Raw genomic sequence first — 22484 nt, forward strand, 5'->3', positions numbered from 1 at the left:
ACTTTGGAGTGTGATGTCCTCCCGATGACCGTTTGCCAACTTCTTCTTGGACGGCCATGGCAATATGACCGAGGTGTCATCCACAACGGGCGCACAAACCACTATAGCTTCAAAATGAAAGGGAAGGAGTTCGTGCTACGACCTATGTCTCCAAGCCAAGTGCTCGCCGACAAGCAAGCCACCCATCATGGAGAGAGTAGTGAGAAAGCGAACCACCAAAAAGAGAGTGAGCGCCACAAGCCAAAATTGAGTGCCTCCACGATGAGTGACAAGAAAAACTTAGTTCTATTTGCCACCAAACATGAGATGAGAGAAGTGTGTGAGAACCCATCAAGTGTCCTACACTATGTCCTATTGTGCAAGGACGAGGCACCAAAAGCAAACACATCTCACAATCTTCCTCTAGTGTTGTCTTCTTTATTGCAGGAATTCCAAGATGTTTTCCCCGACGAGCTACCTCCGGGTCTACCTCCACTACAAGGCATTGAGCACCAAATCGACCTCATCCCCGGAGCACCTCTACCTAACAAGGCCCCATATTGCGTCAACCCCGAAGAAACCAAAGAAATACAAAGGCAAGTAAAGCATCTCATAGATCATGGACATGTGCGTGAAAGTTTGAGTCCTTGTGCCGTACCGGTCATTCTTGTGCCAAAAACAGACGGTAGCTTTCGCATGTGTTCCGGTTGTAGACCTATCAATGCTATCACCGTTCGATATAGGTACCCGATTCCACGCCTTGATGATATGCTTGATGAACTTAGCGGTGCCACTATCTTTTCCAAAATTGATCTTAAAAGTGGTTACGATCAAATCCGCATACAAGAGGGTGATGAATGGAAAATCGCCTTCAAAACTAAGTTTGGTTTGTATGAGTGGTTAGTCATGCCATGGGTTTATCGGAAGCACCCAGTACTTTCATGCATCTTATGCATTATGTGTTTCGCCCTTACATTGGTGAATTTGTTGTTGTCTACATCGATGATATCCTTGTTTTTAGCAAATCTTTCAAAGAGCATGTCACCCACCTTCGAACCGTGCTACAAACTCTTCGAAAAGAGCAACTTTATGCTAATATGGAAAAATGCATCTTTGGTGTTGATAAGCTTGTTTTCTTGGGTTTTGTAGTCTCTTCTAAGGGTGTTCATGTTGATGAATATAAGATCAATGCTATTAAAACTTGGCCCCAACCAACTAATTTGCAACAAGTGCATAGTTTTCTTGGTTTAGCCGGTTTCTACCATAGATTTGTGAAGGATTTTAGCACCATTGCTTCACCTTTACATGCCTTGAGTAAGAAAAATGCACCGTTTGTTTGGGGATCATCCCAAGACACCGCATTCAACGAGCTTAAGAATTTTCTTACTCATGCTCCCGTGCTTGCATTGCCCAACTTTGACAAACCCTTTGAGATTCATTGTGATGCTAGTGGTAATGGCATAGGAGGTGTGTTAACGCAAGAGAAGCGCCCCATAGCATATTTTAGTGAGAAACTTTCCGGAGCGCAACTCAATTATCCTATCTATGACAAAGATCTATATGCTTTAGTGTGAGTTTTGCGTGAATGGGAACATTACCTGCGCCCTCATGAATTTATCATCCATACCGACCATGAAACGCTTAAATACCTTAAGGTTCAAACTAAGTTGAACAAGCGTCATGCTAAGTGGAGTGAATTTATTCAGTCTTTTCCTTATGTCATCAAGTATATTAAAGGTAAGGAAAATGTTGTGGCGGATGCACTTTCCCATATATGCATGCTTGTTACTACACTTGAGTTAAATGTCATTGGCTTTGAGAATATAAAAGACTTGTATGAGCATGATCCTACTTTTGCTATCCCTTATGCAAAGTGTTTGACGCATCCATCTTGGGAACGATATTACATCAAGGATGGTTATCTTATGAGAGCTAACAAACTTTGCATTCCCGAGTCTTCTATTCGTTTGTTGCTTTTGCAAGAATATCATGGAGGAGGACTAATGGGACATTTTGGACGCGACAAGACACTTGCTACGCTCTCCAAGAACTATTTTTGGCCAAAGATGTTTCGCGACGTCAACCGCTTCACCAACAGATGCTCTACATGTCGCAAAGCTAAGTCTAAAGCTCAATCTCATGGCCTTTACATGCCACTTCCAATTCCATATCAACCATGGGAAGATATTAGCATGGATTTTGTGCTTGGTTTGCCTAGAACTCGAAATGGCAAGGATTCCGTGTTTGTTGATGTGGACCGATTCTCTAAAATGGCACATTTCATTCCTTGCAACAAGATAGATGATGCTTCACATGTTGCCAATCTCTTTTATAGGGATATCTTGCGACTTCATGGAGTGCCAAAGACGATTGTCTCAGACCGCGATGTCAAGTTCTTGAGTTACTTTTGGAAGACTTTATGCGCCAAGCTTAGAATCAAGCTACTCTTCTCCACGGCATACCATCCACAAACCGACGGCCAAACGGAGGTGACGAACCGAACACTCTCCACTCTACTATGCGTCTTGATCAAGAAGAAAATCAAGGAGTGGGAGGAGTGCCTACCTATCGCCGAGTACGCCTACAACCGTGCAAGACATAAGACTACCGGCAAGTCCCCCTTCGAGGGCGTCTACGGCTTCAACCCGTTGTCCCCATTGGACATTCTACCTCTACCACTACAAGAGCGCATCAACATGGACGCGAGTGCCCGAGTCAACTACCTCAAGAAGATGCATGAAGATACAAGGCACACCATCGAGCGCCAAGTACAACGACTCGCGACCAAGCTCAACGTCAACAAGCAACCCATGATATTCAACATTGGAGATCTTGTGTGGCTACACCTTCGCAAGGAACACTTCCCTCAAGAACGCAAGTCCAAACTTCTACCACGAGCCGATGGACCCTTCAAGGTGCTTGCACGCTACAACAACAACGCCTACAAGATCGACATTCCATGCGACAAGTACTCCGTGAGCGACATCTTCAACATCAAAGATCTTTCACCGTACCATGGTGATGAGGATTTCGATCCGAGGTCGGATCTTTCCCAAGGGAGGGGAGATGATGCGGAGCATCCCAAGGTCATCCCCATGGACCAACCTACGTCTCCCATGACACCACTTGGACCCATGACAAGAGCCCGAACAAAGGCTATCGAAGATAAGGTGAACTCGCTCCTTTCCGAACTACTACTTTCGACACATGAGACATGGCTACTACCTCAAACGGAAACACTATGTGTGCTTAGGTACTTGGAGGATAACCATGGAACATCTACATCCATTGGACAAGACGGCGAGGACACCAAGTGCGAAGGACAAGAAGAAGGATTGTCGAAGAAACTACAGCCACCGGACGACCGGTCGGGACCGGACGTCCGACGCCTGAAGCTCCACATGGCCAAGTCCCAGCCAACACAGGCTACAGCGAGCGGACATCCGGCCAGGACCGGACGACCGGCCACACCCTCCAGCTAGCGGACGACCGACAAAGTCCGGACGTCCGGCGACTCCGCACCCGAGCCAAAATTAACGGAAGTCCGAAGCCACCGGACGTCCGGCGCATCCTTCACAGAACGGATTTAGCGGAAGTCCGACGACTCCGGACGTCCGGTTCCCCGTGAGCCACCGGACGACCGGTCCCCAGCGGACGTCCGGTACCTGTCTGCGCACACTTTCGTGGCCGAAGCCCATGTACCCCTTCACTTCGCCCCTCTTTTGCACTAAGACTATAAATAGACCTCTTCCTCCTCCTAGTTAGGGTTAGCATTGGTTTAGCTCATATGTGAGATAGAGCATTGCTCATCCATTACGGATCTACTCCACGAGAGAGACTGCGGCCCCTCTACGGAGAAGATCCCCTTGGATTCAAGACCCCCTCTTGGGTGGCCCCATCAAGACCTCCTCACGGAGAAGAACCGGTTACCTTTGTATCGTCCTTTGTTGATAGTGGATCTTGTATCTCCTCTCGTGTTTCGAGAATCTAGCACATGTGTGACCTAATCTCGTTGGTTTGAGTGTTTTATCTTGTGTTTTCCCTCGTTTTCCCCTCGTGTTCTTCATGTTCTTAGTTGGGATCCGCTCCTTTCGTGAAAGATCTGCCGTATAGGGTTCCACCCTACATCACAGGTGTAGAGGCCCGCTGCACGGGCTCAATCGCATTGGAGGTCGTCTTCGGATCCCCGGACAACTTCAGAAGCGAAGAGTTGATCTTCGATATCGTCCCCTTCCGCAGTGGCTACCACGCACTGCTCGGACGAACCGCATTCGCTCGATTCAATGCGGTGCCACACTATGCTTATCTCAAGCTCAAGATGCCCGGACCACGCGGCGTCATGACAGTCAATGGAAACACGGAGCGCTCCCTCCGTACTGAGGAGCACACCGTGGCCCTGGGAGCGGAAATACAGAGCGGCCTTCTAAGACATAATTTTAATTCAACGACCAAGCTCCCGGACACTGTCAAACGCGTCCGGACTACTCCGCAGCATGACAAGCCGGGTCATCAGGAGCTAGACTAGCAATTCGACCTCCGTCTCAGCCCCGACCAAGTGGCGGCATACGTACCACGCGTACATAACTATGCACTGAAAATACCATGGGCAGAGACGGAGGCATAACCAGATTGTGGTCGACAATATGGCTTGGCCTTCTCTGGACACACATACTTTCACTTTTCTTTTTTATCCTTTTTAGGTTTCTTTTCCACAGGCCCCTCGCGGCGGCCTGCTCAGCGGTCCTTTCGAAGGACGGATACACCAAGGCAGCAAGTAGCACATACGCGTGGGGGGATTTCTGGATGTCACCCTCGACGATCATTCTACCTGTTTTCAGGACCCGCACGCAGCTCCCCCTTGGCCTTGGCATGTTAAATAGCCAGGTTGCTTATCGCACTATTTGTACAAATACGTTTTGACATATCAATCAAATTATAACGAGAACTGTTCACGGCCCAACTTATGTGGCACTAGCTTACAATTTCATTTTATGTCGTTATTCTTATCAATTGCACACGTACACTTTGGTACGTTTTAATTGGCCAGGGGCTTCACTACGCTCCATACTATGGCAACAAAGTCCGAACACTTTTATAGTACAGTTCGGCGCCCCAAATTTCAGCATTATATGCATTGGCTCCGAATCATGTCTTTGGTCAATAGTTGGGTTGCCCGGCTCCTGTGCTTAGTACCTTACGTTCCGCTCTATCGGCTAGGGTAGTAAAGGGAGAACTACTGCGATTGTGTCCTAGTTTATCCAGATGAGCACCTCAGTAGAGAAAGCCGAAAACTGACTGTCATGATGCGGCGTGAGCCGGTCAGCTGTTCGGAGGTTACAAATCTTTCGCGATTTTTTTCCGCATTATGCGACGGATCGGCCTTAGTCCGATCAGGTGTTTACATCACCCTAGTCCGGATTAAATGCTAACTAGGGGCTGCACCTACATCTTTATTGTCGAACTCCTATGGCTAAGTGAGGGTGATAAAGCCACATAGTCCGATTGCCTGGTTCGTTGCGCTAAACACCTCCTTCAAGGACCAAATTTTTGGATCAAGAGTGTTTAGATTCCATCCCGAACACCCCCGTACTACCTACGTGGGGGCTGAAGCCGACGACTGGCCAACTCTCAGATTTAATAAAAACGGCCGCACAGGAGATAAAATTTTAATAATAACAAGCATTATATTACATGACAGCTTTGTTCCACCATACAGGACAGGATAACATGAAAGTATTTCATTCAAAAATAATGTCCTTAGCACATTGCTCCGCTACAGTGCGGCATCCCTCCAGGACATCTTCAAAATACCGCTCGGGCGTCCGGTTCTCCTTGCCAGCGGGTGGTCCCTCGGTCGCGAGCTTGACAGCGTTCATCTTCGCCCACTGCATCTTGACGCGGGCGAAGGCCATCCGCACACCCTCGATGCAGACCGACCGCTTGATGACGTCAAGCTGGGGGCAGGCATCGACCAGCCGCTTCACGAGCCCGAAGTAGCTGCTGGGTATAGCTTCGGCAAGCCACAGCTGGATTGTTAAATCCTTCATGGCTAGTTCTACCACCCTATTCAGTTCGACCAGCTGCTTTAGCTGGTCGCTAAAGGGCACCGGCTGTTCTGGCGCAAGGTATTGCGACCAGAACAGCTTCTCCATCGAGCTCCCCACTTCAGCTCGGAAGAACTCTGCAGCGTCGGCCACACTACGCGGCAAATCCGCAAATGCTCCTGGAGAACTCCAAATCCGGGTTAGTAAGAGATACCTCTTCTTCACATATTTGCTCTACATAATGAAGGCCTTACCCGCCGCAATCTTCTTGGCCTCTTGAATCTCCTGGAGAGCGCCCTGGGCTTCAACCCGGGCATCTTGTGCGCTTTGGCGAGCCTTGGCGAGTTCAGCCTTTTGATCCGCAATATTGCGCTCCAAGGACTCGCATTTCTTCACGGCGTCCTGGAGCTCTTGCTGGACCTCACCGACCCTGGCCTCGTGTTTTTCACGGGCGGCCTGCTCCTTTGCCGCTTTCTCTTGGGCCTCGGTCAGCGCCTTCTTGAGGGTTTCCACCTCAGTCGCCACTCCTACAAATACCATGACACTATAGTCAACATAAATCATCAATCCTTTCTAATATACAGCAGGTCATTACATACCTTGCTTATCCTCCAGCTGCTTCCTTGCTTGGCCGAGCTCCTCCTCGGCCCACTCCAGCCTCTGCTTCAGTCCTGAGGAAGCATGAGAAGTCGCGGCCAGCAGCGACACCTGCTTATTCACATAGACATATATGGTTAGTCTCTTGCGAAAACTATTTGATCCTCTGTTCGGCTCTTCTTTCCGAACACCGGACAGAGTCTCAGGGGCTACTGTCTATACTGTGACTTTCTTTTTACATAATTGCGTCGCTTACCTCAAAGCCTGTCAGAAGGTGGGTGCAGGCTTCGGTCAGTCCGCTCTTAACAGACTGAACCCTCTCAATCACCGTACCCATGAGGGTGCGGTGTTCTTCCATGATAGAAGCGGCTCGCGGAGCTTCCATTAGAGTATCCGGTGCCTCTGGATGGACAGAAGTCACCAGTGGGATAGGTACACCCCCTTCTTTCAAAGGAGGTTGCCTGCTTGATTCCGGAGCCGCATGGGTCTCTGGAACAGTATTCGGCTGGGGGCCGCGCTGGATATGGCCCCCATCGCCAGTCTCCAAGGGGACTTGCTCCCCCAGGTGTCCGGCAGCCAAGGTTTCGCCCTCCGGCACCATCCTAATAGCCCTCTGCGTCTCTCCCTGGCCCGTGAAGATCCTTCAGGACACCGCCTCGGCGTCGTCCGTGGCCTTGGGAGAGGTGACTGTCGCCAGCGAATCCCTATCCATAGCCTTTGGATCCAGCGAACCCCTCGATGAGGATCGCTGGGAGCTGTTGTGGGCCGGACTGCAGCACGTGATTTGACGTATTAGAATTACGAGATAGAAGAGTCGGACATATAAGTACGTTAGAGCCCTCGAATACTTACGACGGCCGGGGGCCGGCTTATCCCTGGGGCGCCACTCCGAGCTGTTGTCGGTGTCCGGCGCAGTGTCGTCCGCAAGGGAGGCTCTCCCCCTCTTGGACACTTCGGCCTCCAGACGCATGGAGGCCGCCTTTTTCTTCCTTCCCCCCTCAGGGGGGAGTTGCTTTCTTCCTCTCCTCCTCCTCGTCGTTGGTGGCGGGTGAGGACTAGGTCTCGGCGTCTTCGGAAGTCACGTCCGAAGTACCCTTGTGACGAAGGCCACTCTGGCCCCCTTGGCCTTCTTCTTGGCCTTCTTCTCCGGCGCCTGGTAGGGCGCCGGAACCAGCATCTTCGACAGAAGTGGAATCGCTGGGTCTTCGGGCAGCGTAGCCGGACTCTGGATCAGCTCCGCCTTCTTCGTCCAGCCCTAAAAAAGTAAAGACGGGGAAGCTTAGACATGCCCCTCGAGTATGTAAGTAAAGGATACACCTTGAAAACATGGAAAAACTTACCGGACTGGCGGGGTGGGTCAGGTTGACCCACGGTCTTTGGTCTCCTTCAGCCAGGTTTTGTCGTCCTTGAAGAGCACCTTCCAAATGCCTTCGTGCGTCACGCCGAAGAAGTGTTGCAGGGTCTGGTGCTTGGCCGGATCAAACTCCCACAAATTGCAGGTCCGGCTTTGGCATGGAAGGATCCGGCGAAAGAGCATCACCTCGATCACATTGACAAGCTTGATGTTCTTGTCGGCCATGCCCCTAATGTGCGTTTGCAGCACTGTCAGCTCGTCCGACGAGGCCCAGTCTAGGCCCTTCTCTAGCCAGGAGGTGAGCCTCATCGGGGCCCCGGACCTGAACTTGGGAGCCTCGGCCCAGGTGGTGTCACGGGGCTCTGTGACATAGAACCACTGTTTTTGCCACCCTTTGACAGTCTCCACGAAAGTGCCTTTCGGCCATACGACATTGGGCATCTTGCTCACCATGAAGCCTCCGCACTCTGCGTGTTGGCCGTCCACCACCTTCGGTTTCACATTGAAGATCTTCAGCCACAATCCGAAGTGGGGTGGGATGCGGAGGAAGGCCTCGCACACGACAATAAATACCGAGATGTTGAGGAAGGAGTTGGGGGCCAGATCATGGAAATCCACCCCATAGTAAAACATAAGTCCGCGGACGAATGGGTGGAGTGGAAATCCTAGCCTGTGAACGAAGTGGGGAATGAACACTACCCTCTCATGGGGCTCCGAGGTAGGGACGATCTGTCCCTCGGCCGGAACCCGGTGGGCGACCTACTTGGCCAAATATCCGGCCTCCCAGAGCTGGGTGATGTCCTTCTCCTTGACGGAGGAGACCATCCACTTGCCCTGCACTCCGGATCCAGACATGATCGGAGTGCTTTCTTGAGGCGGAAGAGATGAGGACTTGGGCACTGGAGCTCGAGAATGGGCGGGCAGAGAGAGAGAGAAGGCATGGGTGAAAGGGGATGAATCCTTATCCCTTTATAAAGGCAGCGAATATCAAGCGCCTCCCCACTCGCCTTAAAACTCGCCTGTTTCCCAAGGGTCGCGTAGACAACACGGTTGGATTACCCACACCCATATTGATGAGAATCCCGCAATAAGGGGACACGATCTCTGCTTTGACAAGACGTGCCAATGAAACCGCATCTCAAAACGTGGAGCGGCAGGCCGAAAAACGGTTTGAAATAATGACCGGGTGGTGACGTGATGTCACGCTACAAAAAGTTGTCAGTAGATTGGACTCGTGAAATATTATACTCTCTGTGGTTGTGTGTGGTACTTGTTTTCCAAAGTCGAACACGTTCTTTGTGTTCGAAGGCTGTTTTGGAGTATTCGGAGGAGGAACCCACCTTGCAATGCCGAAGACAATCAGCGCGCCGGACACCTCGTCATTGAAGCCTGGTTCAGGGGCTACTGAGGGAGTTCTGGACTAAGAGGTCCTCGGGCGTCCGACCTATTGGATATGGGCCGGACTGATGGGCTGTGAAGATACAAGACCGAAGACTCTTACCCGTGTCCGGATGGGACTCTCCTTGGCGTGGATGGCAAGCTTCGTGTTCGGATATGAAGATTCCTTTCTCGGTAACCGACTTTGTACAACCCTAGTCCCCTCCGATGTCTATATAAACCGGAGGGTTTAGTCCATAGAGACAATCATAATCATACAGGCTAGACTTCTAGGGTTTTAGCCATTACGATCTCGTGGTAGATCAACTCTTGTAATACTCATATTCATCAAGGTCAATCAAGCAGGAAGTAGGGTATTACCTCCATAGAGAGGGCCCGAACCTGGGTAAACTTCGTGTCCCCTGTCTCCTATTAACATCGACCTTAGACGCATAGTTCGGGACCCCCTACCCGAGATCCGCCGGTTTTGACACCGACAGCTAGTAGGAAGACGATGCGGATGATAACCCGACAGGGGGTTTTCTCCTTCTGGAGAGGTGTCTTTGCAGTAGAACCAGGTGAAGTTCCAATCCTTTGGGTGAGTCGGCAGGGTGGCGGCTGGGAAGGTCACATCTCTCCACCTTTGAATTGAAACGCCTCCGAGTTCAAGACTAAGCCCGTCGGGCATCTCAGTTTTGTGGTTGATATAGAAATGATCTCTGAACAGATCTATAGAGGGTTCTTCGCCAAGGTATACCTCATGGAACACTTGAAAATTGCATATATTGGAAACAGAATTGGGACCAATATCTTGAGGATGAAGGTTGTAAAAGTGCAGCACATCTCGAAAGAATTTTGAGTCGGGCCGGGAAAAACCATGGAGCAAATGATCTGTAAAGACTATGACCTCACCCTCTTGAGGTTCATGAGGGCATTCAAGACCTAGAACCCGCCAATGAATGACCTCTCTTGCGGCTAAAACACCCATGGTCACATATTCATTAAGGGTTTCTTCGGTGATTTTGGAAGGGATCCAATCGCAAGTGATGGGTGTCTTAGTCATGATATGGTGGAAGTAACAAGGTTGTGGACAAGAAATAAATACGGTGAATTAAATATTGCAGTACAAGAGCTGTTTGCAAAAAATTTAAGCCGGCCAGAGGCTGGCGGGTCTCAAGAGTTTTATGTAAGCCGCCATATGTGGTACGGCGAGTCAGCAATCTGTAAAGATGGAAGTGCTAGAAATTCTGCTAAGTGTTGCATAAACAGATTTCCCAGATCGTAGCTATATTCATGGATCTATGGCAGTTCAGAAAAGAAAAGCTATTCTTAAACCTAAAACATGGAGGATGGACTACTGTGTTGAGAGATGAATCTCAGAATAGAGGAATGGATCTACGATGAAAGGCGGTTACTAAAAATTGCCACCGCATGGTTCTTATGTTCTCTTGGGATCCAAACAAGCAGTGTATTGGACGAATCACAGGCGAGCGCGTTGTATGCCGACGAACACTGATGAATGGAGAAAACCCTAATGCTGATTGAAAGCAGGGGAAGACGAATAGGGATAGGTTGATGCAGATGAACAGCGGAAGGGCGCCGTGTTTTTTCTGGTCAGACTCAGGTTGATGCAGCTGTCGAGTGGAGTCGTTGGTGAGAGTTGAGAAAAGGGCCCCCTATCCCTATTATTAAGGAAGTGATAAAATGGCATGCACGAAAATCGAGGAGGCAGAATGATTATCTTCGCAATGCGGGCGCCTCGATTCTTGGAAGGCCCATTAAGATAAAGATTCGTTATGATATCATGGGTTCTGTGCATATTTAATGCGCATGAGGTCATGGAGGGTTACAATGATTCCGTTTACATGATGTCACGTCGGCTTACGATGGTTCGGCTCGTGTGGTATTACGACAGGTTATAGTGGTTTATTTCAAGGTTTAACATTGGTGGATAGTCTGTTAATTAAAGCAGTGAAGATTGACATGAACAAGTTCAAATCAATCTGGGACCTAATGTTGGGGATATAACCCCGAGGTGTGACCCGCCATGCTGGGGCCGGGTTACACCGTTGGCGATTTAATACAAAGAAGATTCAAGGAGGCCCAAGAAGAAGTAAGAAGACGGCGACTCATAGAGGCAGGCCTAGTGGGGGCCCAAGACCCGAACGCGTGAACCGCCATATGGTGGCTTGCCTGCTAAGGCAAAGCGATTTAGAAACCAGGCCGGTCACGTTGTGTGATCCGGCTTGGACTCTTGTAAGCCGTCGGGCTTCGACCTGTGTATATTAAGGTGAAACCCGATGGCGGAATAGGCCAAGAAACAATCAATTGAGAACTAGGTCAAGCGTATTCGCTCCCTTGTAACCGAAACTCAAGCAATACAACTAGAAGCAGGACGTAGACTTTTACCTCATTGTGAGGGGCCGAACCTGGGTAAATCCTTTGTGTCCTTTGTCCCGTTCAATCCCTTCGAGCTAACCTACGTTGCGATGGCTCCACACCTAAGTCCTTTTGATAGAGGCAAAGGTGTCCCGTCTTTCGATGAGATGGTGGCTATCGTTTTTGATGGAGTAGACTTTGACGATCTGACTACGAACGTGCGAGGACATCGCGCCTTAGCAATCGCTAAACCAACTCCGAGAGGTTATTGACCACACCGGAGCACGATCAACCTCACCACGAGGGTCTATTTCCTGCAAGCAAACAAAGAACAAGCAAGAAATTAAGATTGCAATCAGGATATTGCGAATATAAGAGGAAAGCTTTATTGATCAAGGTGGGGTTCTGTGACATCTTGGTCTGGTCGTTGAACACAAACAAAGTGCGCGAAGTTGCAGCTATGGTGAACTTTTAATCTAAACAAAACCCAAAGTCTAAACGACGCCCTAAGGGTTGTATATAGGGAGGAAGAGGGGGGAATTTCGTGGCCCTTGGGGAAGGGGTCCGAAACCAACCCTATCTCTTGTTTCCCCACACATACGGACTCTAAAAACAGCCTATACTTATGTATTTCAAAATTACATGGGCCTAGCCCAATAATAAGGTGACACAACACCTATAATAGCCTCTGGACGAAATTCATGAAGTGGCATCTTGTATATTTCATCCAAGACTTCATGCACTCATTACGACGGCTTCAAAGTCCTGAAATCATCACTTGAAACTCAGTTCTTGTTTCCCTCGTGCATGCCATCATCTCCATGCTTGTTCTTGCTCCAATATTCATCCTTCTCCAAGCTAGGCCCTTCATTTGTAAGCAAAACAAATGTATCCAATTTAGGCAGCATCATATTCTCGTGAACATTAGAATCATTACCAAGAAACGAAAGTACCTGGTAATTTAATTGACGTGCACGAGCTCTAGTAATTGGTCCCGTATGTATAGTAGCAGGGGCTGTGGGTGTGATAATGGTATTGATGTCCTCATCATCCTCCCCTTCTTGAAATGAAGTTGTCCTCGACGGAAGCTCATCTTCCTCACCAAATAAGGCTTCAAATCTGCAATGTTAAAAGTGGGACTAACCCCAAAATCTGCAGGCAGCTCAAGTTTATATGCATTATCATTTATTTTCTCTAATACCTTAAAAGGACCATCAACACGTGGCATTAGCTTTGATTTGCGCAAATCAGGAAATCTGTCCTTATGCAAATGTAACCAAACAAGATCTCCAGGTGCAAACACAACATGTTTTCTACCCTTATCTCCAGCAAGTTTATATTTAGCATTCATACGCTCAATATTTTCCTTAGTTAATTCATGCATTTTTAAGATCAATTCAGCACATTGTTTAGCATCAAAATTAACCTTCTCCGAAGATGGAAGAGGCAAGAAATCAATAGGTGCACAAGGTAGGAAGCCATACACAATTTCAAAAGGGCACATCTTAGTAGTAGAATGCAATGAACAATCATAAGCAAATTCAATATGAGGCAAGCATTCTTCCCACATTTTCTTATTATTCTTCAAAATAGCCCTAAGCATAGTAGACAATGTTCTATTGACTACTTCAGTTTGTCCATCAGTTTGGGGGTGACAAGTAGTACTAAAAAGCAGATTAGTCCCCAACTTAGCCCATAAACATCTCTAAAAGTGGCTAAGAAATTTAGTATCACGATATGAAACAATAGTATTTGGCACACCATGCAAACGAATAATTTCACGAAAGAACAAATCGGCAACATTAACAGCATCATCGCTTTTATGACATGGTATAAAGTGTGCCATTTTCGAGAATCTATCCACGACAACAAATATGCTATCCCTCCCCTTCTTTGTTCGAGGTAAACCTAAAGCAAAGTCCATAGATATATCATCCCAAGGAACACTAGGTACAGGTAAAGGCACATATAAACCATGAGGATTGAGTCGTGACTTAGATTTTTGACCTGTAGTGCAGCGAGCAACAAAACGCTCAACATCCCGTCTCATCTTTGGCCAACAGAAATGTGTAGCAAGTATATCCTCCGTCTTCTTCACGCCAAAGTGTCCCATTAATCCTCCTCCATGCGCCTCCTGCAACAACAGAAGACGAACGGAGCTAGCTGGAATGCAGCTTGTTAGCCCGAAACACAAATCCATCGTTAACGGCGAACTTGTTCCATGTTCTCCCTTCCTTACGATTCTGCAATACATCTTTAAATTCACCATCATGCACATATTGGTCTTTGATGGTCTCCAAACCAAATATTTTAAAGTCAAGTTGTGAAAGCATAGTATAACGACGAGACAATGCATTGGCAATAACATTTTCTTTACCCTTCTTGTGTTTAATGACATAAGGGAAAATCTCAATGAATTCAACCCATTTAGCATGTCTCCAGTTCAGTTTTGCTTGACTTCTAATATGTTTCAAAGATTCATGATCAGAATGTATAACAAATTCTTTAGGACATAAATAATGTTGCCATGTTTCTAAGGTCCGAACAAGAGCATATAATTCTTTATCATAAGTAGAATAGTTCAAACTAGGCCCACTCAATTTTTCAGAAAAGTATGCAACAGGTTTGCCATCTTGTAATAACACACCTCCTAATCCAATTCCACTAGCATCACATTCAAGCTCAAAAGTCTGATTAAAATCAGGAAGTTGGAGTAAAGGAGCATGTGTCAACTTATCTTTCAGTATCGTGAAGGCTTCTTCATGTGCGGTACCCCAAACAAAAGGCACATCCTTCTTTGTAACCACATTGAGAGGTGCAGCAATGGTGCTGAAATCTCTCACAAAACGCCTATAGAAACTAGCGAGTCCAAGAAAACTCCTCACTTGTGTGACCATTTTGGGCTGCGGACAACTCTCAATAGCTTCAATCTTGGCTTTATCAACTTCAATTCCCTGTGGAGTAACAACATAGCCAAGAAAAGATACTTGGTCGGTGCAAAAGGTGCACTTCCCAAGTTTACCAAACAAGCGTGCATCACGTAAAGCAATAAAAACAGCAGGTAAATGTTCCACATGTTCCTCCAAAGATCTGCTATAAATCAGTATATCATCAAAATAGACTACCACAAATCGTCCAATGAAAGCACGTAAAACTTCATTCATTAATCTCATGAAAGTACTAGGTGCATTAGTTAACCCAAAAGGCATGACTAACCACTCATATAATCCAAACTTAGTTTTAAATGTTGTTTTCCATTCATCCCCAATTTCATACGAATTTGATGGTATCCACTACGCAAATCAACTTTGGAGAATATTGTAGAGCCACTCAATTCATCAAGCATATCATCTAGCCTAGGAATAGGATGACGAGAACTAATAGTAATATTGTTAATGCCTCTACAATCAACACACATACGCGATGTACCATCCTTTTTTGGCACTAGAATAATAGGAACAGCACAAGGACTAAGGGACACGAATATAACCTTTGTCGAGAAGCTCCTGGACTTGACGCATAATCTCCTTCGTCTCCTCTGGATTGGTACGGTATGGTGCACGGTTGGGTAGCGATGCACCGGGAATTAATTCAATCTGATGCTCAATCCCTCGAATAGGTGGTAATCCCGATGGCACGTCTTGTGGAAAGACGTCAGCGAACTCCTGCAAAATGTTAGTAACAGCAGGATGCAAAGAGTAAGGCACGTCCTCGAATGAAAATAACGCCTCTTTGCACACAAAAGCATAGCAAATAGATTTGCTAAAATCTAGCTCATCAATATCAGATTTGGTGGCAAGTAAACATGCACTTTTTAATTTAAATTCAGAAGCAACACTAGATGGTTTATTATCAGGCTTCATTTGTTGCTCAAATTCTTTTGCCACAATCTGATTTTCACTCTTTTTTTTCTCCTGTTTTGCTTTATTAGCTCTATTAATATCATCTTTCAAAATGGAATCAGGAGACATAGGAAGCAAAGTAATATGTTTATCCTTATGAACAAGAGTATACTGATTGTTTCGACCATGGTGGACAGAATTTTTATCAAATTGCCATGGCCTATCCAAGTAATAAGGAACTTGCTTGCATAGGTACCACATCACAATCAACATAATCAGCATATGTAGAGATACTAAAATGCACACGAACAGTACGTGTTACCTTAACCTTGCCGCTGTTGTTGAACCATTGGATGTAGTAAGGATGTGGATGTGGTCTTGTGGTGAGAGATAGCTTCTCCACCATCTCCATGCTAGCCAAGTTGTTGCAGCTCCCTCCATCTATGATGACAGGAACAGAACGTTCCTTCACAACTCCCTTTGTATGGAACAAATTATGCCTCTGATTTTGCTCAGCTTGTGTGACCTGCACACTCAAAACACATTGAGCAACTAAACATTCATACCTGTCAGCATCTTCAGGAGCCATGTATTGCATCTCATGATCAGAATCGTCTCCACCGTGTTCTTCATGTGTAATAAAAGCCAAAGTCTCCTCATCATAGTCACTAGTGGACTCATACCCACCATCCTAAGTAGCAATCACCACACGCTGAGATTTGCATTCTCTCGCATAATGACCTCTTCCCTTACAACGATGACAAATAATATCACTTGTGTGCCCTGTTGATGCCATGGAAGAAGAAGAGCTCTGTGCATGCCCGACAGGTGTGCTCTTGGCAGATAGTGGTGGTTCTGCCAGCTTTCTTGTATCACGGCTGGAGGTGGCAGCCGTTGGAGGTGCTGGTGCAGTGGAAGTAGAGGATGCAGGTGGTGTCCATGATGAAGGTCGACCTGCAGAAAAGTTAGTTCGCGCCAATGCCTGTCGATCCTGCACTTCACGTTCAGCTTTACAAGCAAGATGGAATAAATGAGTGATATTATTATACTCCTTATACTCTAGAATGGTCCGAATCTCTCTATTTAATACACCCATAAATGTGCAAGCATAGCTTCATTCTCCTCAACAATACCACATCTAATCATGCCAGTTTGTAATTCCTGATAATATTCTTCTACAGAATTTTTCCTTGTCTTAAACGCTGCAATTTTTGAAGTAATTCACGTTGATAATATGGTGGAACCCAACGAGTACGCATAGCAGTTTTCAAAGTAGCCCAAGTAGCTGGAATAGGATATAATCTACAATGTTCAGACCACCAAACACATGCAAAGCTAGTGAAAGCACAAACAACAGCAGGAACACGTCTCTCCTCAGGATATTGTAAACATGTAAATCATTGTTCAGTTTCTAACTCTCAAGTAAGATATATATCAGGAACATATCTACCCTCAAATGGTGGAATATTCAATTTTAGTTTAGGAAGATGGTCATGATCTCGTACCTTAGGTGGTGCAGCCCTACCGTTGCGATGATATGCATGAGGACGGCCTGGTGGTGGTGGTGCTGGTGGTTGCACGTAGTTCTGATTTTGATCAACCTCGTCCTCGTAATGGTCCTCCACCTCGGCAGTAGTAGCAGGAGCTACAGAAGCATCAACAGTAGGTACAGAGGCACCAGAAGTTTGACCAGGCTCAAGGGGAACGCGCTGTGCTCGTCCCACTTGATTTGGAAGGCGAGGTTGTTGTTGTTGTAGAGGTGCAACAGGTGCAGCGGGCGATGGTTGTGGAAGACGCGTGAGCAATTCATTAAACTTGTTATCAAGCTTTGTTTCGAACGCCTTCTCAATTCCATCTATCTTCTCCATGGCCTCTTCAAATCTGTTTAGCACATCTTCCACCTGTTCACTCATCATTTGCTGAAACTTATCATGTAACTCTTTGTTCGTCATGTTCTCCCCGTCAGTCTTGTCGGCTTGTGATCCTGCCATGGTTAGCAGCAATAGAAACACACAAGAATATGGTCCTACAGACTACTAGGAAGTGGTGCTGGTGTGTCACAAATTCGTCAAGCGAATCTCAAAATCTTACCAGTTCTTACCAAGCAGCAGGTGGTGATCGGCAACCGTTGTAGTAAAAACTCTCAAAAGCTTGGATAGGGCGATTGCCAGGGAGAGTCAAACGCTCGATGTAGATGTATGTGGAGCTGGGAAGGCTTATGATATGGTAGCAAAAAGGGTCAGCAATAATCAATTCAGAGATGCAAAGTTGAATAAACGCTCAACGACGGTACTGTGCTGGTCCTAGGCTAGACAGTAGTAGAGATGCGAGCCTAGAACACTAACAAAATCACGACACGGCACACAAACAAGGCAAAAGCCCACTCTAGGAAAAAAATTGCTCTTTTTTCGAGCTCTTTTTTTTCCGAAAAATCATAATAATGTCGAGTGTCTCAAAACTCTTCCCAAGTCAAATTGACAGGATAGGCACGAAATTTTGTTTGACTAATTTTTTTTTCCGAAAATCAGGGCAGCGACGACGAAAAAGTGCGACAAAAAAATTACTATGATGGCGAGTGTCTCAAAAGACTCGGAAAAGCCTTAAAACAGGATAGGGAAAAAAAATCCGGTCGCCGAAATTTTGGCCTAAAAACTGCCCGGGGGTCTCCAGACTTTTTTTTCTGAAACCTACTCAGGCAAGGAAACACGAATCGGAAAATAGATGGATCTCGAAGACAAACCTAATATGAAAAGATCTCGGATTGGTGGTGGATATATGGTGGTAGGATATGGCAGTGGTAGTGGTATATGGATACAGATCGGTGGTGGTATATGGATACGGATCGGTGGTGGTATATGGTAGTGGTGGTGGTATATGGATACGGATCGGTGGCATATGGCTGCTTTGGTGGGGTATGGCAACGATGGTGGTATATGGCAGCAGTGGTGGGATATGGCAGCAGCGATGAAGATGGTGCGGCGGCGGCGTGACAAACTGTGACAGAACTCGAAACTCTAAAGGTCTAGACGCTAAGACCAGCAACTAGACACGACGATGCAACCGCAAATTCAACAAAGCAAAACCCTAAAAAGATTATGCAAAGGCTTAGATTGGTTCAGATATGATGAACTAACCCTAATTTTTTTGGCTTTTTCGTGGACTGTAGGTATGAAGAACAAACTCGATCTAAACTACGAAAAACTGTAAAATCTCACCGAGCAACCTGGAAATCTGATACCACTTGATAGAGGCAAAGGTGTCCCGTCTTTCGATGAGATGGTGGCTATCGTTTTTTATGGAGTAGAATTTGACGATCCAACTACGGACGTGCGAGGACGTCGCGCCTTAGCAATCGCTAAACCAACTCCGAGAGGTTATTGACCACACCGGAGCACGATCAACCTGAACACGAGGGTCTATTTCCTGCAAGCAAACGAAGAACAAGCAAGAAACTAAGATTGCAATCAGGATATTGCGAATATAATAGGAAAGCTTTATTGATCAAGGTGGGGTTCTGTGACGTCTTGGTCTGGTCGTTGAACCCAAACGAAGTACGCGAAGTTGCAGCTTTGGCGAACTTTTAATCTAAACAAAACCCAAAGTCTAAACGACGCCCTAAGGGCTGTATATATGGAGGAAGAGGGGGGGGATTTTGTGGCCCTTGGGGAAGGGGTCCGAAACCAACCCTATCTCTTGTTTCCCCACACATACGGACTCTAAAAACAGCCTATACTTATGTATTTCGAAATTACATGGGCCTGGCCCAATAATAAGGTGACGCAACACCTATAATAGACTCTGGACGAAATTTGCGAAGTGGCATCTTGTATATTTCGTCCAAGACTTCATGCACTCATTACGGTGACTTCAAAGTCCTGAAATCATCACTTGAAACTCCGTTCTTGTTTCCCTCGCGCATGCCATCATTTCCATGCTTGTTCTTGCTCCAATGTTCATCCTTCTCCAAGGTAGGCCCTTCATTTGTAATCAAAATAAATGTATCCAATTTAGGCAGCATCATATTCTCATGAACATTAGAATCATTACCAAGAAACGAAAGTACGTGGTAATTTAATTGGTGTGCACGAGCTCTAGTAATTGGCCCCGTATGTATAGTAGCAGAGGCTGTGGGTGTAACAATGGTATTGATGTCCTCATCACCTTTCGCAAGGGCATCTGACGTGACAAAACCATGACACATACGGTTAATAAAATAAAATGTTTGCGATTTAATTACCTACTACCTTCATCCTGGTTTATAAGTCCTCTTTTTATTTTTGTGCCAAATTTTGACTAGAGATTTAACTAATAAAATACGAATGCATGTCACCAAAGATTATATCGTTCGATTCGTATTTGAAAATAGTTTCCAATTATATTATTTTTATAACATGCATTAATATTTTGTTAGTTAAATTTAAGGTCAAAATATGGCACAAAATATAAAGGGGACTAATAAACTAGGACGGAGGTAGTAGCACACGACCGCTCTCTATGCAGCGTAGCGAACGATTGTTCGACCGCCGTGTGATGTGGAACGCGACATAGTTTCACATCTTGCCGCCGGCTCACAACTGCCGGCCAGCTTGTGGACGACCATTCCCTGCATGTTCAATTGCTCTATGCGTGTGGTTGCTCGCGGTTGAGGCGGCTGCGGCGCGCTCTGCTCTCGCGTCCCTCTGCGCGCTCTGCATGCATCCCTCCACATGCGCTGCTAGTGTTTGGGGCCGGCGCATGATTCACGTGCATTTGTGCTGCCATTATGCATGCGGTTGCGCCAAGCGCGGCGCCACGACGCAGTTACCCGCTGCAAAAACTGCCATGCGGACGTGCCGAGAATCCAACGGCCATTTATTCCAGTGGCCATTTACCTTAATCTCTCGCGCCACACGACACAATAAGCACACCCATGACAACACATACAGAGGGGAAATCCAACGGCTCTAATGGCGCTCCTCGTGGCTCCAATGGTGCTCCTAGTGGCTCACGACGACAACGGGCGACAGTTCACCATGCATCACGTAGCGGACACCCACATGAGGGTGAAGGACCTCTTTGTGGTGTACACGAACGAGCCAGTCTCGGTGGAAAGCTCCATCCAAACTATGGAGCAGTTGCTTGCTGAGGACAAGTACCAAGTGGTCGGCTTCAACCTCGAGTTCATCGGTGGTCATGCCGGACATGATTAGAAGGTTGTCGTCGCCTAGTTGTGCGTGTGACATGACGTCCTCGTCTACCACTACCACCTGGCCACAAGGCCTTGTGAGCGTTTCGCCAGGTTTATCAATAGCCTCGACTACAGTTTCGCTACGGTGGACACCACCAACGATCTAAAAGTGCTCGAGGTTTCAGGCTTGGCCTGTCATAATCTTGTCAACATCCGTGACCACTACAAGGTCTGGGGCAGCACCAAGAACAATCAAAACTCCTTGGTTGACCTCGTCTCAGCCATCACCGACCCCTACTACATGAAGATGAAGGATGAGAGCAAGAAGAACATGATCGCCTGGCACAATGCCTGGGAGCAGAGACTAGATGAAGAACACGTCAAGTACGCGTCCAAGGATGCGTACACAAGATACGAGATGTACAGGAGGATCGTTGACATGAGGAAGTGCCTTCGTCCTGCCCCAGACAAGGGATCAAGCCACAGAGAAGTGGCGGCAGCATCACAAGAAGTAGATGATTAGATGATCATTTCTCCTAGTTTATATTGCATGTAATTGTTTATTGAGGTGTGTGCGAATGATTTGTATAGTCACTTATGTAATTGGATGTTTACTTTGGTTATATATGGTGTTCTTCCGTAGATATAGCAAGTCACATCGCAGACAGAGTAAACTAGGGCACCCTTCGGTGATGAATTCATCAACCGCTGACAATTGTATACCAGCAATTGTTTGCTCACAATACACATGGCTTATTAGCAGCAATCGTCTGTGTTATTATCGGTCTTCGCACACATCTCTGATTACGGATCTGTTTGTCGCGTATCACACATATGTTGTTCAGTTGAACCGTTTCTGTTGTCTTGGCTCATCGCAAATAGTTCACTAGAGTGAACTGTATGCCCTCTATCGCACACACCTTGATTTGACTGACCGTTTCTGTTGTGTTGCCTAATCACAAACAGTTCATCCGAGTGAATTGTATGTCATATATCGCACACACCCTCATTTGGCTGACCGTTTCTTTTGTTATGCTCATCACAAGCAGTTCGTATGGACCAACTGTACGTAGGATGGTGAGCTACTCGACCATGGAGAATGAGTTGTTGTGCGATGCGTGGCTGGCCATATCCGCGGGTTTCATAGGCAGGAGTAGAGGGAGCCCTTCTGGGAGCGAGTGCATGAAAAGCACATTGCGCCCTACGACATCTACATCATTCAACCACGCAACGTGAGGTCCTTATCGTATTGCTGGCACGCTATCCAAATCAGCGTCATCAAGTTTTGCAATGTGGTTCATCATCTCGAGGCAAGGTAGGCATTGCACGTGGCAGAGGACGAGATCGTAAGTTTTACTTTCTGTTGCTCAACTTGTTGATTGATTCACTCACTCAATGTTGGTCTACACATTATAAGTAGCTCGCACGCGTTGCCGTGTACCACAGGGTAGAGGAACGGCCATTTATGTGCACACACTCTTGGATGAAGCTGAAGAGGAGTATGTGGAACGACATGATCTGTTCATGAAAAACTTATTGGGGCATCCAGGATCTAGTTGAATTAGAGACATTATTGTACTAGAAATTTACATGCTGTATAGATGATTTGTGCTATTTTCTATCCGAATATTGATGAATATCGGCCGCTTTGCATGAATTTCGTCTGGTTAGTTAAAATACAGTTTGAAATACATGCGGCTACATTTGGATGGCATCCTTCTGCATCCGTGTCCGTGGACTGGTCC

The sequence above is a fragment of the Triticum aestivum genome, chromosome 1D, assembly GCF_018294505.1.
Source record: "Triticum aestivum cultivar Chinese Spring chromosome 1D, IWGSC CS RefSeq v2.1, whole genome shotgun sequence".
NCBI lineage: Eukaryota > Viridiplantae > Streptophyta > Magnoliopsida > Poales > Poaceae > Triticum > Triticum aestivum.